Source organism: Ornithorhynchus anatinus, chromosome 1, assembly GCF_004115215.2.
Source record: "Ornithorhynchus anatinus isolate Pmale09 chromosome 1, mOrnAna1.pri.v4, whole genome shotgun sequence".
Taxonomy (NCBI): domain Eukaryota; kingdom Metazoa; phylum Chordata; class Mammalia; order Monotremata; family Ornithorhynchidae; genus Ornithorhynchus; species Ornithorhynchus anatinus.
In genome coordinates this window covers 11,650,124-11,659,184 of record NC_041728.1, presented here as the reverse complement: position 1 = coordinate 11,659,184, position 9,061 = coordinate 11,650,124, and the positions used below count along the sequence as shown (strand labels likewise).

The following is a 9,061-nucleotide window of genomic DNA, read 5'->3' as shown; positions in this document are numbered from 1 at the left end:
TGTCACAAACAGGCACATTCTCGGACCACATGAGCTTACAATCTAGAGGGGGACAGACATCAATATGAATCAAATTGCAGATATAATCTGTTCTCCCACTCCCTTCTGAATCGCCCTTGCACTTGTCCCCCAAGTCTAGAGAGGGAAAGACATTAATATGAATCAAAAAATTACAGATATAATCTGTTCTCCCTCTCCCTTCTCAACTGCCCTTGCACTTCTGTTTTCACCCTTCATTAACCCCTCCCTCGGCCCCACAGCACTTATGTCCACAGCTATAATTTATTTCCAGTCTGGTCCCCCTCTAGACTGGAAGCTAGTTGTGGGCAGGGAACATGTCTATCGCCTCTTTTAAAGTGTACACTTCCAACTGCTTACTACAGTACTCTGCACACAGTAAGCCTTTAATACGACTGATCAAAACAAGGGCCCTTTGATAGAAAAGATAAACTACATCCTCATAATGAAATGAATGTTGAATACTTGCATAAATGCATGTTGCACTGAAGAACCAGCAAATGTTCCGAAATGCCAGCAGCTGACTTTAGAAACGGTTCCTCTCTATGCCATTTCACTGTTTCTTCTGTGTTTAATTGCTTTAGAAAAGCAAAATAAATTATTTGTTTGGATAATGTGCTTGATCAAGCTGAAGCATTTATTTTTGCCCTTCAAATCAAGTAATCCATGACAAAATTACCAAAAGTAGAGCTATCACCAAATTCTGCTACTATCCAAATGGGCAGCCAGTTTTACAGTAATTTCTTTTTTGTCTTAATTTACAGCATTATCTTCCAACTTAAAGTAATTGGGTATATATGTGTATTTATTAATTATTATTAAGCATCACTGGCCTAGTGGATCGAGCACAGGCCTGGCGGGGGTTGGGGGAGGGGCACAACTTCTCTGTGCCTCAGGTACCTCATCTGTAAAAGCGGGATCGAGACTGTGAGCCCCATGTGGGACAGGGACCGTATCCAACCCGATTAGCTTGTATCAATACCGTAAAAAAAAAAAATCTATGGACCTAGGCATTCTTAGGCTAAATAATTTGCTTGATAGCCTGTAATGCTGCCAAACACATTAACCGTAACCCGTTACATTAACTCCAGACCACGAAGGTGGGATGATTAAAACCTTCATCCCAAATCCATAATTTGTGCATCAGACCCTATGTATCTTAAGAGTTTGTAACATTTTTTTAGATAGAATTAAAGTGATCAATTGTCTACGGTAGACCATCAAGGGCCCATGTAGGAGCAGAGTTTAAAAAAGCAAAATGTTAGGCATTTCCTACAGGTGGACTGTACCTGCCCAAGTCGGGCTCTGAATTTTACCAAGATAAAATTAAATCATTAATCTTAATAGTAGAGGAATGAAAATTACCCAACCCCTTCACTCCTCTATACCCAAAGGAAGCATTTTAAAAAGAGAATTAATCTTCAAATGGTGACATCAAGAAATGTAATGTTATTGGTAGAATCTCACACAGCTAGAAGCAGTGTGGGCTAGGGGCAAGAGCACAGTCCTGGGTTTCAGAGGACCTGGGTTCAAATGCCAGTTCTGCCACTCGTCTGCTGTCCGACCATGGGCAAGTCACAACTTCTCTGAGCCTCAGTTACCTCATATAAAATGGATATTTCAGTCTCTAAGCCCCAGATGGGACATGAACTATGTCCAACCTGATTAACTTGTATCTACCCCAGGCTTACTACGGTATCTAGGACTAAGTGTTCAACAAGTACCATTAAAAAAGGGCTATAAATTCTCCCGCAGAGAGATGAGGTGTCTAATGACCAAAATGGTTCGGCCTAGAATAAGTGGTCTAAGATTGATTTTTCCTCCCTCTGACTAAAAGTCATCTCATACCGCCTCTATTTATTATAAAGATGATATATTCTTCACATTCTGTGTACTATTACTGTACTGTTGCATAAAACCTCAATCACTGCAGAATCGGCAGAGGGAAGGACAAGTGTTCAGAAGTTACTCGGTTCTTTTTTTTTTTTAAAGGGTATCTGTTAAGCGCTTACTATGGGCAGGCACTGTTCTAAGCACTGGGGTCAGAACAATTAGGTTGGACACAGTTCAGGTCTCATAAGGGGCTCACAGTCTTAATCCCCATTATACAGCCGAGATAACTGTCGATAAGATGCAGTCGAGAAGCAGCATGGCTCAGTGGAAAGCTCCCGGGCTTGGGAGTCAGGTCATGGGTTTGAATTCCAGCCCTGCTACTTGTCAGCTGTGTGACTCTGGGCAAGTCACTTAACTTCTCTGTGCCTCAGTTACCTCATCTTGTGAAATGGGGATGAAGACTGTGAGCCTCATGTGGGACAACCTGATTACCCTGTAACTATCAACAAATCAACTATCAACTTAACAAATACCAACATTATTATTAACTAGCACGGTCCCTGGCACATAGTATGCACTTAATAAAGAAAATAAAGTAAGCTGCAGAGAAGCAGTGTGGCTCAGTGGAAAGAGCCTGTGCTTGGGAGTCAGAGGTCATGGGTTCAACCCCCGGCTCAGCCACTTGTCAGCTATGTGACTTTGGGCAAGTCACTTAACTTCTCTGGGCCTCAGTGACCCAATCTATAAAATGGGGATTAAGAATGTGAGCCCTACGTGGGACAACCTGATCATTTTATATCCTCCCTAGCGCTTAGAACAGTGCTTTGCACATACTAAGCACTTAACAAATGCCATTAGTATTATTATTATTAAATACCATAATCATTATAACTGAGGCACAGAGATGTCAGGTGACTTGTCCAAGGTTACACAGCAGACAAGTGGCAGAGCCAGCATTAGAACCCAGGTCCTATCATCCATTCACTCAACTGAATTGAGCGCTTACTGTGTGCAAAGCCCTGAATGAAGCACTTGGAAGAGTACGATATAACAATAAACAGACGCATCCCCTGGACACAACGAGCTAACTATCCCTCCCCCCGCTACCCGTGCTCTAACCACTAGGCAACGCTGCTTGGGCGCGTGTTGCGGTTGAGTGCCAAGTGTGAAGTTATTTCAAGTGTAAAGTATTACAAGAGGCACTGACAGAGAAGAGAGAGTCTCAGATCTGTCTGTACTAACTACTTCTGCCTACTTATTTTACTGGAGGAGGAGAAGGAGAGATTGGGAGTGAGGATTCTGAGCTTTTTGGGAAAATAAATCGCTGAACTTGTATGCCTAAATGTCATCGAATTCTTTGGGGTTTAATTGGAATATTTCAAAATTATTCTTCAATCTACTTCAGCATCTAAACATTTTCTAGCGACTGGTGGGCGGCTGTCTTTCCAAAGGGGTCGAAATGAAAACTACCGGGCCTAATTCATTGTATCCGTCATAGGCAAACTACACCGCTTCAGATCGAACATAAACTATTATGCTTCAAAGGGGGAGGTGTTTAATGAGTTCTGCCTGTGTTACCTGAACCATGGCTAAGCAATGCAGACTCACTCCGTGCTTCACGCTTCATCAGAGTGAATTGGATCCAGCCCTATTGTCGTGGTCAGCCAATCTTCATTTTAAGCCTTTTCAGAGTAGAACCTCTTCATGTGAGGGTTAGGATCTCTAGTGCAGTTCTTAAACTGCGAAAGATTGAACTTTTTCATAGGGATACCATGTGGATTGATAACATATCTTCTCTATCAACCCCTTCTGATTTTAGGAGTGTCCGTGCGACACGAACGATCGCTTGTTCCCCGATGGGTCTTTTTAAATTTAACACAGACAAGCAGGGAGGAACCGATAAGATTAAACACCAGTACATTTATCAAACCCTCCACTTTAGATGCATTTGAAGAGAGTCCACGACTGTGTTATTAAATTAAGAATTCTGTTTCATCTCTCCACAGCTCTGCAAAAAACCACTTTACGATAAGCTTTATGTGCCATAATATTAATACTAGATACAGGAAGCCAAACTTTTCTACTATAATCAGTGAGGGTCAAATGGCAGTTGTAGCTTCGCCTTGTCTGTCAGCTGCCAGGAGAGTGGCTTCTTCCAAAACTCCTTTGAAAGTATTACGACACCCCCCAACAGCTAAATTGTTAAATAATAACAATTCTGCTTTTTTGTAGCTGCTGCTGAATTTTGATTTTTAAAACAAAATAGACTCAGCAATCTTCTGTACAGTATCTAGTAGCCAAAACGTCCAGGGTCCAAAATGATCCCTGGGAAATGCAAATATATTGAGTCGAGTAACTCTGAAGTGGTTGGAAAATAGATATAGCAACTTTAGCCCATGGTGGAATTCAAAAAGTGTGACTGCTCACTGAAATTCTCACTCTCCCCAGCCCCATGCAACCCCACATTTCCAGGTTCATTATAAAGTTTAGGACCTAATCTCAATGCTTGACAACGTGCTACCACACATTCACACTTTCTAGTATCCTGAAAATATATACATATATATTTTTTTACACGTAGCTCTTACTGGTGTTAGGCACAACCAAGGAAAATGCCAAACCGTATTTCTCGAAGTATCATCCGAGTCATCTGCTAGTTTTCCGGTTGGGGACTACCCAGCTTTTAACCAGGTTGTTGAGCGACTGGCTCTGCCGGAGGATCAATGATGATCCCAGACAGGAATGGCTGGATCTGGGGATTGATTATTTCCAACTTCATCATTTGCAGGAGATATAAGAGAAGCAGCGTGGCTCACTGGAAAGAACCCGGGCTTGGGAGTCAGAGGTCATGGGTTCTAATCCTGGCTCTGCCGCTAGTCAGCTGTGTGACCTTGGGCAAGTAACAACTTCTCTGTGCCTCAGTTACCTCATCTGTCAAATGGGGATTAAAAAAACTGTGAGCCCCGCGTGGGACAACCTGATCACCTTGCACCCCCAGCGCTTAGAACAGTGCTTTGCACATAGTAAGCACTTAACAAATACCACAATTTATTTTTTTATTTATTCTCTGGGCCTCAGTTACAACATCTGGAAAATGGGGATTAAGACTGTGAGCCCCACGAGGGACAACCTGATTACCCTGTATCTCCTCCAGTGCTTAGAACAGTGCTTGGCACATGGTAAGCGCTTAACAAATACCAACATTAAATCATTCAATTAAATATAAATAACCATTACCAGTTCCGGATACTGAATGAGAAGCATGAAACCCAATTTTCCCATTCAGAAGAAGTTTAACACTTTTCTGCAACCCTTTTGGTACACACGTGGAAACAGGGTTTCTCACAAGATGTACTGCTTTGGCTGTGTGTGGGGATGTATAATTGCAGAGTTCAAAGATAGCTAAATTGGTGAGATTTTTTTTTTTATAAGTGGTAACTGCTTGCCTGACAAGGCCAAGTTTAGCCTTCATTCAAGTTATATTAAGGAGGGGGGAGGATAATTTGAATTGTCAATTATTATCAGCTCTTTTTCTTGGTAGAGCAAGTAATGCTGTAGCTTAAGATGGCAACCCGCGTCTGAAAACGGCTCAGTATTCGCTCCAGTTTTACAGATCTTTGATAATCGTTGAAAGTTGCACGGCGCAGAAGCGGCAGAGAATAGTTCGACTTCTACATTAAACATTCGGCAATAAGCACTTTCAAATTGGGTCTATCCAACCCAGAATTCTGTTTCTGACAGTGGCACCCCTTCGACCATTAAGCATAGTTTTGGCACCTAGTAAACATTTGATTGTTACAATTACTAGCATAGTCTAGATTTGTTTTCGAGGGCAGCAGCCAAAAGGGACAGGGGTTTTAGCAGAGGGAGGAAAAGGAATCAAAGAGCTTTCGGGCCCCAAATCTACCATTTTAGATCTTAATAATTACGATAATGATGGGATTTGTTAAGCGCTTACTATGTGCCAAGCACTGTTCTAAGTAGTGGGATAGATTCGAGGTAATCAGGTTGTCCGACGTGGGGCTCACAGTCTTAATCCCCATTTTAGGGATGAGGTAACTGAGACACAGAGAAGTAAGCGCTGATAAATGGTAGGGCCGGGATTAGAACCCATGACCTCTGACTCCCAAGCCCGTTCTCTGTCCACTAAGCCACGCTGCTTCTCGTCAGATCTTTTCAGCCTAGGTTGGAAACTGCCCTCTCTCAGGTTACCAGTAACATCCTTCTTGCCAAATCGAACAGCCTCTACTGCATCCTAATGCTCCTCATCCCCTCAGTTGCCTTCCACACTGTGGGCTATTTTGTTGACCTTCAAACATTAATCTATACTTGGTTTCACTGTCACTGCCCTTTCCTGGTTAATAATAATCATGATACTTCTTAAGCCCTTCCTATGGGCCAAGCACTGTTCTAAGCACTGGGGTAGATACAAGTTAATCAGGTTGGTCACAGTCCCTTTCCCAAATGGGGCTCCCACTCTTCTTCCCCTCCCGTTTTACAGATGAGGTAACTGAGGCATAGAGAAGTGAAATGGTTTCCCCAAGGTCGCAGAGCAGACATGTGGTGGAGCTGGAAAAAGAGCCCTACCCAGGTCCTTTTGACTCCCAGACATGAGCTGTGAGGGACCCACAGTTAAAAAGGGTGAGAGGCAGGGGAGGAACCTTCACAAAAGTAGATAGAGAGAGAGGGGAGGAAAACCACACCGCTTCTCAGCTTGGCTTAGTGGTTAGACAACAGGCGTGGGAGTCGAAAGGACCTGGGCTCGATTTCCGGCCCCCGCCACATGTCTGCTGTGTGACCTAGGGGAAAACATTTCACTTCTCTGTGCCTCAGTGAGGCATCTCAAAGCTCCTCTCTCCCAGCCCCGACCTCTCTCCTTCTACAGTCTCACATTTCCTCCAACTTTCAGGATACCCCCACTTGAATGTTCTGCAGACACCCCAAACTGGACGAGTCTAAAGAACCTACTTTAGAACAGGCAGGTAAAGAACCTACCTTCCCAACCAAACCCTGTCAACTCCAAGATCTTTCCATTACTGTAGACACCACCACCATTCGTCCTGTCTCACAAGCCTGTACCTTGGCATTATCCTGGACTCACCTATTTCAACCCAAATATTGTCACAAAATCCTGCCATTTCTACTTTCACAACATCTCCAGAACCTGCCCCCTCGTGTCCATCCAACTGCTACCACGCTGATCCGAGCACTCATATCCCACCTTGACAACTACATTAGCCGCCTCCTGTTTCTTCCCTCTCCAGTTTATACTTCACTCTGTTGGCAGGATCATTTTCTAAAAAAACTGTTCAGCACACGTTTCCCCCTTGCTCAAAAGTCTCCCACGGCTGCCCGTCTACCTCTGCATCAATCCATCAATTTTACTGAGCACTTCCTTTCAACAGATGACCTGGGAGAGTACAACACAATATGACAATCTGCTCTCCCTTAGCTACCTTACCTTGCCGATCCCCTACAAACCAACCTGCACACTTTGCTCCTCTAACCCCAACCTACTCACTGTGCCTTAATCTCATCTGTCTCACCAACTGACCCCTCTCTGACCTGGAACTCCCTCCCCGTTCATATCCTACCGACCACCACTCCCCATTTTCAAAGTCCTACTATAACCACGTCTTTAAGAGGCCTTCCCCGACCGAGTCTTCATTTCCCCTCTTTACCCGCTCTTCTGCATCGCCTGTGCACCTGGATCTGTACCCCTTTAAGTCGTGTGATATTTGCCCCCTGCCTTTAGCCTCTTAGCTCTTTCTGTTCAGGTCCGTATACGCTGCCATTTCCCCTACCTGTAATTTACTTTGTCTGTTTCCCCTCTAGACCGTAAGCTCCTTGTGGCAAAGGATTGTGTCTGCCAACTCTCTTGTATTGTACTCTTCCAAGCGCTGCACACAGTGAGTGCTCAGTGATGGATCCATCATCCCACCTCAGCCTGTTGCCTGCTGTGACACTGTGCAAAGTCAATTTCTCTGCGCCTCAATTTTCTCATGTAAAAAATTTCTCCTGCTCTTTCCTCCTTTAAACTGAGTCCTGTGTGAGGCCGGGACTGTATCCAAATTCATTATTATTATGCATTCTACCAGTTAGACACCTACCTTAGCAGCCACTTGGTCTGTCCTGACATTGGTCCCAAGGGTACAACTGATGAAAGCGTTGAGTCTAAGGTTGGATTCTGCCTGAAGCAATCCTGAACCCAAGTTTATAGGGCCAGAAGAGAATGGAACTCAGGTTTCCGCTCAGCAGACTTCTTCCAGCTGCCTCTATCGTATAGGAAGAGACAAAGATTTAGATGCATTTACCTTTTTTGAGCGTACACTTACAGTCTCGTCTTATGCTGTCGAGTCGTCTCCTAGCCATAGCGACTCCACGGGCACATCCGTCCCAGGACGCCCCACCTCCATCTGCAATAGTTCTGGTAATAAAGTCGATCCAATGGTAAATTTACGGAAGTGGTTTACCGTCGTGTCCTTCCGCGCGGTAAATTTGAGTCTCCGCTCTCGACTCCCGTGCCACCGCGGCCCGGCACAGGTGAGTTTTGACTTGTAGCAGATGGCCTTCCACTCGCTAGCCACTGGCCAAGCTAGGAATGAAAGGGGTAGGCCTCTGCTTGATTCTCCCTCCCGTAGCCGAGACTGGTAGAGGACTGGAAACTCTCCAGGTGCGACCCTGAGAGGGAAACGCATATAGAACTCCCTTTTAAAAGTGCAATCCTGCATTTTTTTTCCCACATTCTACTGAGAAACTGGCTAATAAACTAGAAATTTCAATAGCATTAGATGACAATTACCATCCTGCCACCGAAGGTCCCTGCTCCTACACACTCCTGGACTTTTCCACCACCGCCAAGATAAGCGCTGTGTAACCGCCACCTTCCCTCCCATTACTCAAGGTCCCCGCTCTTGGAATGGGTCTGCCAACTCTGTTTTATTGTACCCCTCCAAGTGCTTAGTACAGTGCTCTGCACACAGAAAGAGCTCAGTATCATCGATTGATTGAATGCTCTGTGCACACCAGCTGGAAGTAAAAGCTGCTCCCACGTACACCCGGAATTCTCTCATCACCCCTGAGAAAAGCATTGTGATAACCACCGCCTTTCCTCCTGCAACCAAGCCCCACTGCTCCCAGAATAATAATAATGTTGGTATTTGTTAAGTGCTTACTATGTGCAGAGCACTGTTCTAAGGGTTGGGGTAGA

At 44.5% G+C, this 9,061-nt stretch overlaps 1 non-coding gene across 1 annotated transcript; it reads right to left on the bottom strand.

The window, feature by feature from the left end:
* Positions 1 to 8,404: 8,404 nt before the first annotated feature.
* Positions 8,405 to 8,542, bottom strand: LOC114816926. Its single transcript, XR_003764737.1, has one exon. It is a non-coding gene; the product is annotated as a small nucleolar RNA SNORA7 (small nucleolar RNA).
* Between the last annotated feature and the right edge of the window lie 519 nt (positions 8,543 to 9,061).